We start from the raw sequence: 14108 nt of genomic DNA on the forward strand, positions 1-14108 counted from the left end.
AGGGCATGGCCCTCGGAACTACGGTTGACTCGAATGTCCTGTCGTACCCTGTGCTTGTCTTTATTGAGGATCAGCATACAGGGCATGGCCCTCGGGCGTCAAGCGAGGCGGAGTCTAGCCCTTAGCCGTCGGGCGAGGCGGAGCCTGCCCTTGTGAAAGGATCAAGATGCCAAAGAGGGGGGTGAATTGGGCTAATTCTAAATTTCTTTGCAATAATTAAATCCTACGGTTAGCCAAATTAACCCCTTGTGCCTAAAAAGTGTTTCTAGTTGTTCTACCGCACAAAAGACTTGCAACCTATGTTCCAATCCTACTCTAGCATGGCAATTCTAAGAATATAAATGACAAGAATTGAATTGCTCAAAGTAAATGCTCAAAGTAAAGAGAGGAGGAAGAACGCGATGATGTTTTGCCAAGGTATCGGAGAGTCGCCACTCCCCACTAGTCCTCGTTGAAGCACCCGTGCAAGGGTGTAGCTCCCCCTTGATCCGTGCAAGGATCAAGTGCTCTCTACGGGTTGATTCTTCGACACTCCGTCGCGGTGAATCACCCACAACCGCTCACAACTTGAGTTGGGTCATCCATAAGCTCTCCGGATGATCACCAAGCTCCCAATCACCACCAAGCCGTCTAGGTGATGACGATCACTAAGAGTAACAAGCATGAATTCTCACTTGACCACGACAAGCCTAATGAGAAGGGTGGATGCACACTTTGCTACTCTTGATCTCACTAATGAGGGCTCTCTTTGGGATTCTCAAATCTCAATCACCTCACTAGGACCTTGCTCTTCTTGGCACTCTCTAAGGTGTTTCTCAGCTGTTGGAATGAGCAAAAGTACCCCCACACACGAGTGGAGGTTCTATTTATAACATCGGCTAAAAAACGAACTGTTATGTGCCTCTGCGGGGTGATCGGACGCTCCGGTCATGTTGACCGGACGCTCCGGTCAATACACCCCGAACTCCAGTGTTTATAGTGTGACCGGACACTGGCCAGCGTCTGGTCCGCACTGACCGGATGCGTCCGGTCGCAATCTTCCCTCTCTAGAACCGTACTATAAACGACCGAACGCTAGCTCTCAACGTTCGGTCACATGACCTTCCAGCGTCCGATAACACCGAACGAAATCTCCTCGGTCAAATGAACTAACCGGACTCTGCGCCAGCGTCTGGTCGCACCGAAGCCAGCGTCCGGTCAGTATTTGACCCTCTATTCACTTCCAACTCTCGATCATACATGAATGAAGTTTGCTCCATTGGATCTAAGGGCTATGTAGGAGCTACCTAGCGCTAGTTTTAGCAAGTGTGCACCACACCTAACCCACTAGAATCACCTAGGTCAAGCTACTCATCTATACCCTGCTTAATAGTATGGCCAAAGAAAAAACAAAATCCTAAACTACTCTAAGTGTCACTCTAACCCCAATCGACACTTAGAACTAGTCCATTCTTAATCTTGTCGTCCATCCTTTGAAAATCGAAACGATTTCCATCATAGGGGCATGACCATCATGATAGCCCAATCGATCTCCATTACCATGACCTAACTCAATTGCCTCTACAAAACACACGTTAGTCACAGTAATCATGTATTGTCATTAATCACCGAAACCCAACTAGGGGCCTAGATGCTTTCAATCTCCCCCTTTTTGGTGATTGATGATAATACTACCTCGAGTATGTGAAAGAGATGAGGTTTTTAACACGCTTGGTTCATATAAGCTTTTGGCAATAAGAACAAAAGAGTTAGTCAAGCTTATATGACCCAAGCCATCATGATGTACTCAAAAGATATGAAATAAGCATGAGTATAAGTAACAAAGCTCATTTGCATCGGAGTAAAAATGCGGAAGCAAATCAAATGAGCATAACATAAGTGATATGACATATAAATAATCCAAAGTAGAGAGCACACATGTCATATATCATGATCACGTAGATACTACTATCACATATATATAGTTCAATGCATGAAAGTAAACACACGATGAATGCATAATAGTGTATCACACATAAAACTCCAAATGTAATAGATAAGCTAATATAATAACTAAGCTCCCCCTAGATATGTCGCTCCCCCTAAGGCTAACATACTCGAACCCTCTCCCCCTTTGGCGTCAAACACCAAAACCTAAGGGTCGGTCGGCGGGGCTGCAGCGGATGAGTCGAGCGCTGAGGTACGAGGAGCGAGGTGGAACTGGGTGCCATCATCATCTGACCCTGAGCTCTGAGCTGTCTGACCCTTTGTAGCTGGAAGCGATGCTGAAGTAGTCCGGATCGTATCAGGGACTAAAACTGCTATAGGCTATGCAGGCATGACTGAAGCCGCTGGCTCTGATGATGCCACTAAGGAAGGGAGCATCTCTGTAGTCCCGGTAATAGGTGCAACGATAGAAGGACCTGGGACATGTAGATATGGAGGAGTAGGCTGCCCTGTTAACTCACTGAAAGAAGCTCCAAGGCTCCTAGACACTGTAGTCTCTAGCACTAGCAGCGAGGACGTCTCTGCCGGTGTGAAGCCCATCTGAAGAGGTGTGAACTGCGGGGCTATCACTGGCGAAGCAAAATACTGGGACACCTGCTCTGTAGGTGAAGCAAACTATGCTGGTGGATGTCCCTGACTCTGAAGCCCACTAGGCTATAACACTGGAGTCATAGTAGTAGTGGCAGTCTGACCAAGCTAGGGCGAAGGCTGTGGTGGTGGAGCCCCAATAGCTATCACAACATGCTGCATGAATCCAAGTAGCTGCTGCTGCATGAGGATTTGCTGCTGATGCATGGCCTACTGCTACTGTTGTAGAGCCTGTGTCTGCTACTGAATAGCTAGCTGCTGTCGCTGGAACTCGTCCTGCCAAGTCTGGAACTGTGCGAAAGTAGCAGCTGTCTCCTAAGCCTGGCATGCCTGATCCTGCCTCATCCACTCAAGTATGGCAAGAAAAGCGGGGTTTGTATGCAGTGCAAGTGGAGCTGAACTAGAGCTGCCGGCCTCATGATCATGTCGACGTGCAGGCATCTGAGGAATGTCGCGGCAGTCCTCGTCCGAGCTATCACTGGGGTCGCTCTCGACCATCCCCTCCTGCTGAGCAAGCTGCACCTCCTCGGTAGCTGCAATACCCCTGATAATATCATCCTGCTGGGCTACAGTCTCTGGCACCTCAGGACGACAGCGCAGCTGACTAGGTGCAGTAGGTGTACTATGCCGTACCATTTGAGTCAGGTTATTAGCAGGGACCTCTGTCGTAGCACATCTGTACTCAGCTAGCATCTCAGGCGACCTCACTATAACTGCCCTGTGAATAAGAAATGTGATCCAATGAGCATAGGGCAACTGACGGTGACCTCTGAACCCCTCAGCAATAGTGTCCTCCATCTCTGAAAGAAGATCCCAAATGTCAAATACGGTCTACTGCATCAGGGAGTTGAGAAGCCATAGCTATATATGAGTCAAGCCCTCTCTGTATCCCATCCTGGGAAGCAGTGTCCTCCTCATAATAGCCTCAAGCACACGAGTAGTGGGAGTGAGATCACTGGGGTTCCTCCTCGACCCTTCGCCAAAAGGCTCTGTAAAACAGTGACGAACCAAGTCTGTAGGGGGCACCATACCACCATGTGGGTGTCTGGGAGGCGTTGTCTGTCCATAGCAAACCTCATGAAGTCTGACTGGCTATCCTAAAGCCTGAGTATCTCCCTGACCCTGGTACTCGTCAGCCGATAATCTCTGCCTCTGAATGCAAAGTGAATATATCTGTGATGCGGGTCAATCCAGAGTGTAGCATAGAACTGACAGACCCAAGATAGAACATATAATCCAGTCTGTCTAATCAAATCTGCTAGCCCCGACAGATATGCAAGGTAGGGGTGAATGTGCTCTTCGGCTGCTGCTACTATAGACTCAATGCTACAGACTCTCTGAGATCTGAAAACTACCCCACTGTTGAGATAGGCATTGTAGAAATCTTCCTGCAGAGGTGTGTAGAAACCCTCAAATGCACGCTCATCTCTCCTCGGAGGAAACCACACCTCGAAGTCCACAAACCTGAGCTGCTGCACCTACTTGGCCGTGACGGCCCTCAAGTCCAAGTGTGTCACTGGAGGTGGACCCTGTGGTCTGGGCGGTGGATGAGAACCCCTTCGCTGTGTGTCTGCCCTCGGCGTGACTGGAGCATGGGTACGACCAGAGCGGCGAGGCTGTGGCTGAGGTGCCTGCTCTGTCACCTCGGCCTGCTGTCCCTCCTGAGTCTACTCTGCTGGTAGTGCCTGCTGCTGTGACTCCCCCTAAGGCTGACCCTCATCAATAACAAGATGTCATCCTGCAACCATGACGATCCCAGCTGGACCACCATGAAGGCGCTCAGCCTCCTCAAGTGCATCCCTTGTGGCTGGTGGAAGCTACTAATCTGCTATAACCACACCACTGCGAGCACCTCCTCTTTCGGCACGCTCTACGGCCTCTGCAACTACGGCGGCTCTAGCTGTCTCTGCATCTGGATATTTGCGCTTCCGGGTTGCTAGCTTCTTCGTCGCCTTGCCTTTTGGATCTACAGACTTGCGAGGCGGGGGCCTTCGATCCTCATCACCAGGACAACCTCTGACAATCTTCACATGAGCCATCTGATAATCTGAGTAGAATAACTGCCGCTGACAAAGATCAACTGTCAATCTGTCACTTCTGAGGCTTGGCCTCGATCCATACTCGCGAGCTTGGCCCCGAGTTGTCTGACAACTGCCACTGAGACCTCAACGACACCGACTAGCTGCACGATGGAATAGATAGGATATAAAAATAAATACAATATATCTAATAGATGCGAAACCCTAGGAAGCAAGCAATTTAGGTACAAAATTGAAACGACTAGCTTGCTACCTGACGAACCGGCGATCCGAAGAAAAGAGAAGCGACACGCGGGGAACCACCGAATTGGCAATGAAGCTAGGGTTTGCTGGTCGGCAAGAATCGGCGGCACTGGATTGCGATTGAAATCACCGGCGAGGATGCAATGATGAATCGATGACTAGGGTTGGCAGTGGAGGCACTGGCGCAGAGCAATGGCGAGGCAATGGCGGCACTTGAGCACGGCGGAGCTAGAGTGCGGTGGCTTAGCTTGGGTGGCGCAAGCACAGGGCTTGCGGCGGCGCTAGGGCACGGGACCGTGCGGTGGTGCGTGAGGATGGCGCGGGAAGAGAGGCGCAGCCTACAGCAGGGCACGGTGGCTGCGGTGGCGCGCGGGAACGGCGGTGTAGGCAGGTGGCTCTCTGGCATGGGGCAAAGGCGCAGTGGCTCGCTGACGGCAGTGTAGAGGCACAGCGCGGTCGTGCAGACGAGGGAAGCGGCGCTGCGGTGGCGTGAAGTCACAGGCACGAAGGACGGTGGCTAGGGCTTGCGGCGATGTCGGTGCGGCGATGGAGGCGGGATAGGGTTAGGTCAATGGCGCGTGGCTGATTTATGGTGGCCCCCCCGTGGATCAGAATAGGAAACGAGAAAAGAAATCTGATGCCGCACGTTTTCTACTGACCGGACGCTCCGGTGGTAGCGACCAGACGCTACCACCCAGCGTCCGGTCGATTCCAGTAAGGTCCAAAACCACTGGAATCGTGACCGGACGCGTCCGGTGGACACTGACCGGACGCAGCCATAGTCCAGTCACCTAGCCTTGACGTCTTCATGATCGACCGGACGCTGAACCTCCTTCTGACCGGATGCTGGGAAAACACTGTTTCAGCATCCGGTCACTCCTGCTCGGTAGCTGTTCACCTCCTGTGAACTGACCGGACGCTGGACATCAGAGTCCGGTGCAGCGTTCGATCACTCCTTTTCCAGCGAATCTTCAAAGTTCTTCATGCTACCTGTTCCCAATCAAGTCCCAACTCAAATAAGATCCAAATAAACACCAATTGGGACTGATGTGAGTGACCTCTCTCAAATCCTCATATTTTTCAAAATATTTTGCCTTAGGCTATAGTTCTTTTTAAGAAAATAGGCAATAAAGGGCGATTTAAGATAAACGACAAAACAACATTCATGCATATGCAATACTTGAATGTAAATCTAGTTGCTTGTCAAGTTTGATCCAAGGTTAAGCTTCTTCACACGCTTTACGGCGGTTATCTTAACCATGTTAGACAAGCCCTATATGCATTACCAAACATTAAACATGATGTATATTACAATGCAATGCAAGGTACAACACAAGCTCATTTTTTAGTAAAGTTGCTAAAATCAAGCACATTGAGCTCATTCTGCAATCTACAAAATGTTGCCTCATCTAGCGGTTTAGTGAAGATATCCGCTAATTGATCCTCGGTCCTTACACATTCTAGTGAAATATCATTTTTAGCAACATGATCTCTAAGAAAGTGATGGCGGATATCTATGTGCTTGGTGCGAGAGTGTTGAACCGGATTATTTGCAAGTTTTACCGCACTTTCATTGTCGCACAAAAGAGGTACTTTTTCTAGAACTACACCGTAGTCTAGCAAAGTTTGTTTCATGTAAAGTATTTGTGCACAACAAGCACCCGCGGCAATGTATTCCGCTTCGGCGGTGGACAAAGCCACACTATTTTGTTTCTCGGAGGACCAAGACACAAGTGATCTACCAAGCAAATGGCACCCTCCGGATGTGCTTTTTCTATCAACTATGTACCCGGCATAATCCGAATCAGAATAGCCAATTAATTCAAATCTAGCTCCTTTGGGATACCAAAGGCTAATGCTTGGTGTGTGCTTAAGATACCTAAGGATTCTTTTTACGGCAATTAAATGAGTTTCCTTAGGATTAGCTTGAAATCTAGCACACATACACACACTAAACATGATGTCGGGCCTAGATGCGGTTAAATATAACAAGCTACCAATCATAGAATGGTAGAGAGTTTGATCAACCTTGTTACCTCCCTCATCTAGGTCGAGATGTCCATTAGTTGGCATTGGTGTCTTGATTGGCTTACATTCATTCATCTTGAATCTCTTGAGAAGATCATTTGTATATTTCTCTTGAGAGATGAAAATCCCTTCTCTCATTTGCTTGACTTGAAAACCAAGAAAGAATGTAAGCTCTTCAATCATTGACATCTTGAACTCCTTCGACATCAATTCACCAAATTCTTTGCAAGAATCTTCATTTGATGATCCAAAGATGATATCATCAACATATACTTGACAAATGAAGATATGCCCATCAAGCTTCTTGGTGAATAGTGTGGTGTCGACCTTCCCAATGGTGAAGCCCTTCTCAATGAGGAAGTCCTGAAGGCGCTCATACCAAGCTCTTGGGGCTTGCTTAAGCCCATATAATGCCTTGGACAACCTATAAACATGATTAGGATATCTAGGGTCTTCAAACCCAGGAGGTTGATCAACATAGACTAGTTCATTAATAAAGCCATTTAAAAATACACTTTTCACATCCATTTGATATAATTTCATTTCATGATGTGATGCATATGCAAGAAGGATACGGATGGCTTCTAATCTTGCAACCGGTGCAAAGGTCTCTCCAAAATCCAAACCTTCAACTTGAGAGAACCCCTTTGCAACTAGTCTTGCCTTGTTCCTCACAACAACGCCTTGATCATCTTGCTAGTTTCGGAACACCCACTTTGTTCCAATGACTCTTGCACCTTTTGGCCGCTCTTCAAGAGTCCACACTTCATTGCGGGTGAAGTTGTTCAACCCTTCATGCATGGCATTTAGCCAATCCGGATCTTGAAGAGCTTCTTCAACCTTAGTAGGCTCAAAGCAAGAGACAAAAGAGTGATGAGCAATAAATGAAGCAAGTTTTTGTGAACGAGTCATTACACCCTTTGATGGACTCCCAATGATGAGATCTTGTGGATGATCTTGTAGTAGAGGTGTATTTCTTCTATTGACCACTTGAGGAGGAGGTTGTGGAGCATTAACATCTTGTGCTTGTACCACCATTTGCTCATGGGAGACATGAGTGTCTTCATTTTCTACTCTCCTATCTTTTTCACCATCTTGTGGCACATTTGATGAAGAGGGTGGATCAATCACTTGTACATCATCTTCATTATCTTTAGGCTTGATGTCTCCAACCGGAATGTTCTTCATAGCCTCCCTCAATGGTTCATCACCTACATCATCAAGATTCTCATGTGCTCCTTGAGAGCCATTAGATTCATCAAATTCCACATCATATGTTTCTTCAACCAAGTCAGTGGCATGATTAAATACTCTATAAGCTTTGGACTTTGATGAGTAACCAACAAGAAAACCAATATCACAACATCTTTAGAACTTCCCTAGGTGTTGCCGCTTCTTATAGATGTAGCATTTGCAACCAAACACCCTAAAGAAGGAGACGTCCGGCTTCTTCCCATTGAGCAACTCATAAGGTGTCTTGCCAAGGAACTTTTGAAGGAATAGGCAGTTGGATGCATAGCATGCGGTGTTGATTGCTTCCGCCCATAGAGCTTCGGGGGTGTTGTACTCATCAAGCATTGTTCTTGCAAGAGTGATCAATGTCCGGTTCTTCCTCTCAACTACACCATTTTGTTGAGGAGTATAAGTCGCGGAGACTTCATGTTTGATTCCAACTTCATCACAATAAGCTTCTATGTTTGTGTTGTCAAATTCCTTCCCATTGTCACTTCTTATCTTCTTTAGCTTCACTTCAAATTCATTTTGAGCTCTCTTGGCAAACTTCTTGAAGCAAGATGCAACTTCGGATTTGTCATGAAGGAAGAATACCCATGTATACCTTGAATAATCATCAACAATCACAAGACAATAAAGATTTCCTCCCAAACTCTTGTATGTTGTTGGTCCAAATAAATTCATGTGAAGGAGTTCTAGCACTCTTGTGGTTGACATGAAAGCTTTGATTGGATAAGTATTTGCAACTTACTTGTCGGCTTGATATGCACTACAAAGATTGTCCTTCTCAAACTTCACATCCTTCAACCCTCTCACCAAATCATTCTTCATTAGCTTCTTGAGTGAGTTCATCACAACATGAGTAAGTCTTCTATACCATAGCCACCCAAGTGTTGTTTTGGTGAATAGGCAAGTCTTCAAATTTGCATCTTCGGAGGTGAAATCCACTAGATATAGGTTGTTGTATCTAAATCCTTTGAATATCACTTGATCATCATCCTTCTTAGATACAACAACTTCCTTCTCGGTAAACAAGCATTGAAAGCCAAGATCACACAATTGTCCAATGGATAGCAAGTTAAAGCTCAATGAAGCAACATATAGCACATTTGAGATTGAATGATCATTTGATATTGCCACTTTGCCCAATCCTTAAACCTTGCCCTTTGAATTATCCCCAAATGTGATTCTTTCTTGTCCATCTACTTCTTCATCTAGTGAGGTGAACATACGAGGATCACCGGTCATATGTTATGTGCAACCACTATCAATAACCCAATGACTTCCACCGGTCTTGTAGTTCACCTACACACAAGAGATCAAGCTTTAGGAACCCAAACTTGTTGAGGGCCCTTCACCTTCTCAACAACTGACTTTGCAACCCAAATTTTCTTAGGCATATTCTTATTGGGAGGTCCTAAGAACATCACTTTCATCTTTCCACTAGAATCCTTTCTAAGCATGTAGTGAGCATTGAAGGCAAATGGTCTAGCATGCTTGGGCAAGGGTTGTGGTGGTGGAGTTTGGCACTCATGAGCAAAGTGGCCTTCTTGTCCACACTCAAAGCATCTCTTTGGCTTTGGCTTTGGCTTTGATTGTTGTTGTTGAGTTTGAGCCTTCTTCTTCTCTTGATTTGCCATGTACCCAATGCCACTTCTATCCATCTTCATGACGGTGTTCATAAGTAGCTCACTTTGAAGATACTTGCCTCTTGTGAACTTGCTCAATCCAATCTTGAGATGCTCTTTTTCCAACATGAGCTTCTTGTTCTCTTCCTTAAGAGCATCATTGTTCTTCTCTTCCTTGAGCTTCTTGTTTTCTTCTTTGAGCTTCTCATTCTCAAGGATCAAGTCACCATCATGATCAAGAGTTTCTAGCACAATGGTGTTGTGGCTTTTGATTTCTTCAAGATCTTTCTTGAGCTTTGCATTGTCATTCTTGAGCTTGACAAACTCATCATAATCATCGGCCTCAACCATTTGCTTGCCCTTGCTACTAGAACCTTGCTCAATGCTCTCAATGATCAAGTCATCACATGATGTAGCTATATCAATCTTAACAACATGGTTAGTAGCATCATGTGGCTCATTTGATAGAAATTCTTGAGCAATAACAAGATTATCATGATTAATCTTAAGAGTGGTATATTCTTCTTTTAGCTTGTTGTGGCTAGTGATGAGCTCTTTGTGCACCCACTCAAGTTTATCATGTTGATCTTTAAGCTCTTTCTTAGAAGATTTGAGCTCCTTGAGTTTGGATGACATAGCTTCATTTGCTTCTCTAAGCTCAACACTAGGCTTTTCGGCTATGTCACATTTAGCTAAGAGAGAATCATTCTTAATCTCAAGCTTTTCATTTTTAGCTCTAGTCTTTATAATGATCTTAGTGTATTTCTTTAGCAATTTAGCAAGATCATCATAAGAAGGTGATTCATATTCATCATCATCGCTATCACTATCACTATCATCATTATGAGCATGATCATCACCACTACTATCATCATCATGTGATACCTTTCGTTCACCTTTGGCCATAAGGCATAGGTGTGTAGAGGATGATGGCAGTGGTGGCGGTGAAGATGATGAAGAATCAATAACAATGGCGGCCACCTTCTCGTCGTCACTATCATCATCGGATGATCCACTAGATGAATCAATGTCCGTGAGCCAATCACCGATGATGTAAGCCTTTTCACTCTTCTTCTTCTTGTGGAAGTCCTTCTTGCCATCTCTCTTCTTGTATGGCTTGTTCTTTTTCTTCTCATCTTCATCTTCATTGCTTGAGTCATCTTTCTTGCCCTTGTTCTTGTTCTTGAACTTGTCTTTCTTGGGCTTTGTGCATTGGTGAGCTAGATGACCAAGTTCTCCACAATTGTAGCAATCCATCTCGGAGATTGGCTTCCTTCTAGAGCTTGTGAAGAACTTCTTCTTCTTGCCATCAAACTTGATGCCACTCTTGTTGAGCTTCTTTAGCATCTTGGCGGTTTTCTTCACCATGAGAGCAAGACTTTCATCATCAACTTCATCATCACTTGAGCTCTCATACTCAAGTCTTACTTTGCCCTTCTCTTGGCTAGCCTTGAATGCTAAGTCTTTTTCTTTCTTCTTTATAGAGGATGCGCCATCTTGAGGTGTGATGTGCATGTACATCTCATGAGCATTGATCTTTCCCAATATTTGTGTCGGTGTAGCGGTGGAAAGATCACCTTGATGTAGCACGGTCACAATATGCCCATATTTCTCAATGGGGAGGACACTCAAAATCTTTCTTACAACATCGGATGGTTGCATTTGAGTAAGTCCAAGCCCATTGACTTCCTCTACAAGAACATTCAAACGTGAATACATTTCATTAGCACATTCTTTAGGAAGCATTTCAAAAGAGTTGAGCTTTTTCATGATCAGATGATAGCGTTCCTCACGCTCACTCTTTGTTCCCTCATGGAGCGCATAAACGTCCGACCATAGTGCATGGGCGTCTTTGTGGTTCCTCACCCGGTTGAACACATCTTTACAAAGACCTCTAAATATGGTGTTTCTAGCCTTTGCATTCCATTTTTCATAGTTCAACTCATCGCCTTGTGGGTGTGCGGCATCCCGAGGTTTTGGGAAACCTTGTGAGGCGGCTCTAAGAATTCCAACATCTAGAGCTTCTAGATACGCCTCCATTCGAATTTTCCAATATGGAAAATCGTCCCCCTCAAAGATAGGAGGAGGTCCATCTCCGTGAGACATCTTTCACTAGGTGGTTAAGCCTAAATATGTGAGCACGAGGCTCCGATACCAATTGAAAGGATCAAGATGCCCAAGAGGAGGGGTGAATTGGGCTAATTCTAAATTTCTTTGTAATAATTAAATCCTACGGTTAGCCCAATTGACCCCTTGTGCCTAAAAAGTGTTTCTAGTTGTTCTACCGCATAAAAGACTTGCAACCTATGTTCCAATCCTACTCTAGCATGGCAATTCTAAGAATATAAATGACAAGAATTGAATTGCTCAAAGTAAATGCTCAAAGTAAAGAGAGGAGGAAGAACGCGACGATGTTTTGCCAAGGTATCGGAGAGTCGCCACTCCCCACTAGTCCTCATTGGAGCACCCGCGCAAGGGTGTAGCTCCCCCTTGATCCGCGCAAGGATCAAGTGCTCTCTACGGGTTGATTCTTCGACACTCCGTCGCGGTGAATCACCCACAACCGCTCACAACTTGAGTTGGGTCATCCACAAGCTCTCCGGATGATCACCAAGCTCCCAATCACCACCAAGCCGTCTAGGTGATGGCGATCACCAAGAGTAACAAGCACGAACTCTCACTTGACCACGACAAGCCTAATGAGAAGGGTGGATGCACACTTTGCTACTCTTGATCTCACTAATGAGGGCTCTCTTTGGGATTCTCAAATCTCAATCACCTCACTAGGACCTTGCTCTTCTTGGCACTCTCTAAGGTGTTTCTCAGCTGTTGGAATGAGCAAAAGTACCCCCACACACGAGTGGAGGTTCTATTTATAACACCGGCTGAAAAACGGACCGTTATGTGCCTCTGCGGGGTGATCGGACGCTTCGGTCATGTTGACCGGACGCTCTGGTCAGTACACCCCGAACTCCAGTGTTTATAGTGTGACCGGATGCTCCGCACTGACCGGACATGTCCGGTCGCAATTTTCCCTCTCTGGAACCTTACTGTAAACGACCGGATGCTGGCTCTCAGCGTCCGGTCACATGACCTTCCAGCATCCGGTCACACTGAACGAAATCTCCTCGGTCAAATGAACTGACCGGACTCTGCACCAGCATCCGGTCGCACCGAAGCCAGCGTTCGGTCAGTATTTGACCCTCCATTCACTTCCAACTCTCGATCATACGTGAATGAAGTTTGCTCCATTGGATCTAAGGGCTATGTAGGAGCTACCTAGCGCTAGTTTTAGCAAGTGTGCACCACACCTAACCCACTAGACTCACCTAGGTCAAGCTACCCGTCCGTACCCCCCTTAATAGTATGGCCAAAGGAAAAACAAAGTCCTAAACTACTCTAAGTGTCACTCCAACCCCAATCGACACTTAGAACTAGTCCATTCTTAACCTTGTCATCCATCCTTTGAAAACCGAAACGATTTCCATCGTAGGGCATGACCATCACGATGGCCCAATCGATCTCCATTACCATGACCTAACTCAATTGCATCTGCAAAACACACGTTAGTCACAGTAATCATGTATTGTCATTAATCGCCGAAACCCAACTAGGGGCCTAGATGCTTTCACCTTGGACGTCGGGCGAGGCGGAGCCCGCCCTTAGCCGTCGGGCGAGGCGGAGCCCGCCCTTAGCCATCGGGCGAGACGGAGCCCAGCCCTCGGGGGTCGGGCGAGGCGGAGCCTTCCGTCGTTCGGGCAAGAAGCGCAGTAGCGTTCTCGTCTGACCGAAAGTGTTAACGTTCGATGGTTATTAGTTCCTCCTCATTAGGTACCCCGGTATTAGGTCCCCGACAGGTCGGGACTTCCGACTGTCGAGAGTTCTGACTCACGTCGGGACTTCCGACGGCCACAGTCACTGTGCAGGCTAAGTGACTAGGCGTCAGGATTTTCGGCATGAGTCGTGACTTCCGACGGTTGGGAGTTTCGGCTTACGTCGGGACTTCCAACACCAACAGTCACTGAAAACACCACCTCGGTGCCATAGATAATGGCGCCAAACTCGGCGCCAAGATCTACGGCACCGAGCTCGGTGCCAAGTTTGGCGCTAGGATAATAACAAGAATAAAGGAGATAAGAAAGATAACAAAAAGACTAATCCTAAATAATATAAATGCCTTTTGAGATCATTTGGGGGGCAACAAAAACACAAATTGCAATTAACTAGCTAATAAAAGTGTGTACTAAAGTAGATGTTTTAGGCAATAATAATAAAGCAAAAGAGATGAAGAAAATAATAGGAAGACTTAATCCTTAATTATATATAAGACGTTTTAGAGATTAATATAGAGGGAGGACAATGA

This window comes from Miscanthus floridulus, chromosome 10 (genome assembly GCF_019320115.1).
Source record: "Miscanthus floridulus cultivar M001 chromosome 10, ASM1932011v1, whole genome shotgun sequence".
NCBI classification, from domain to species: Eukaryota; Viridiplantae; Streptophyta; class Magnoliopsida; order Poales; family Poaceae; genus Miscanthus; species Miscanthus floridulus.